This window comes from Neophocaena asiaeorientalis, unplaced genomic scaffold (genome assembly GCF_003031525.2).
Source record: "Neophocaena asiaeorientalis asiaeorientalis breed wild unplaced genomic scaffold, Neophocaena_asiaeorientalis_V1.1 scaffold119, whole genome shotgun sequence".
Taxonomy (NCBI): domain Eukaryota; kingdom Metazoa; phylum Chordata; class Mammalia; order Artiodactyla; family Phocoenidae; genus Neophocaena; species Neophocaena asiaeorientalis.
In genome coordinates this window covers 6,627,790-6,628,786 of record NW_020175821.1, presented here as the reverse complement: position 1 = coordinate 6,628,786, position 997 = coordinate 6,627,790, and positions in this window count along the sequence as shown.

Sequence of the window (997 nt, the reverse complement as noted above, 5' to 3'; positions counted from 1 at the left end):
GATATTAAAAAAAATTTTTTTCAGGGAAAAAGAAAATAAAACAAGTGCACCTTCACTGTTGTTAGTGTTTTCTTCTCATTGAATGTAGACACATCATTAGATTTATTTTTTCTTTGTAGCACAAGATGAGGAAATCAGAAATGAACAGCAGCCTTTTAACAGCAGCAAATCCCAAGACTTTTGAGATGGTTTTCTTTACTTCTGTTTTCCCTTCTTTGCCCTTCAAGCAAAACAAAAAACAAAGATGAAAAAGAAGAAACACCATTCCTAGTGGAGAGTTTATTTTGTTGCCACAATAAAGGGGTGGAGACAGTTAATAGCTATTTGAGGTGATAATGTTTAGTGATCCCATTCATTTAATCATAATCTTCAAGTGGTTTAAGATTAAGGTGTTTTTGGTCTCTTCCTAAGGACCTTTATATTAATTTACTTAGAACATTGCCCAGACTGTCAATGTCTCCAAATTTCATTAAGTCAAACTGAGACAAATACAATGAGATTTTCATATTTTCTTCCTCTGTGAGACTATCGACTGGAATTATTTTTATTTGGATTCAACTGCAGTGGGGTCACTTGCTTCCTTTTCTCTATTATAGATAGATATATAAAATATGTGTGTTACGTATCCACACACCCACATACATATTTAAATGAACCAATATTGTTTACAGATAACTTCCCTTTCACTTCTGAGCTTAATGAAGACCTTTCAAAAAGTCAACTCCAGTGGCAGGAGACAGATTCTGCTTCACCCAGGCCAGGATTTATGTTTAAAGTAAGTTTGAACGCCCTGAACTTCTTCAAAACAGACAAAAAATAATGAGAACAACTTGGAGTATAAATATTTAACTTCACCTCAGTTGTCACGACAGCCCCAGCAATTCTTCAAACACAACCGGAATGAGGCGTCACTTCACTGGCATCAGACCATCAGACCGGGCTGCCTCCGCCTTGCCCTAGGAGCGCTCGTCCCCTGAAGCCCCCGGGTACCCGTCCC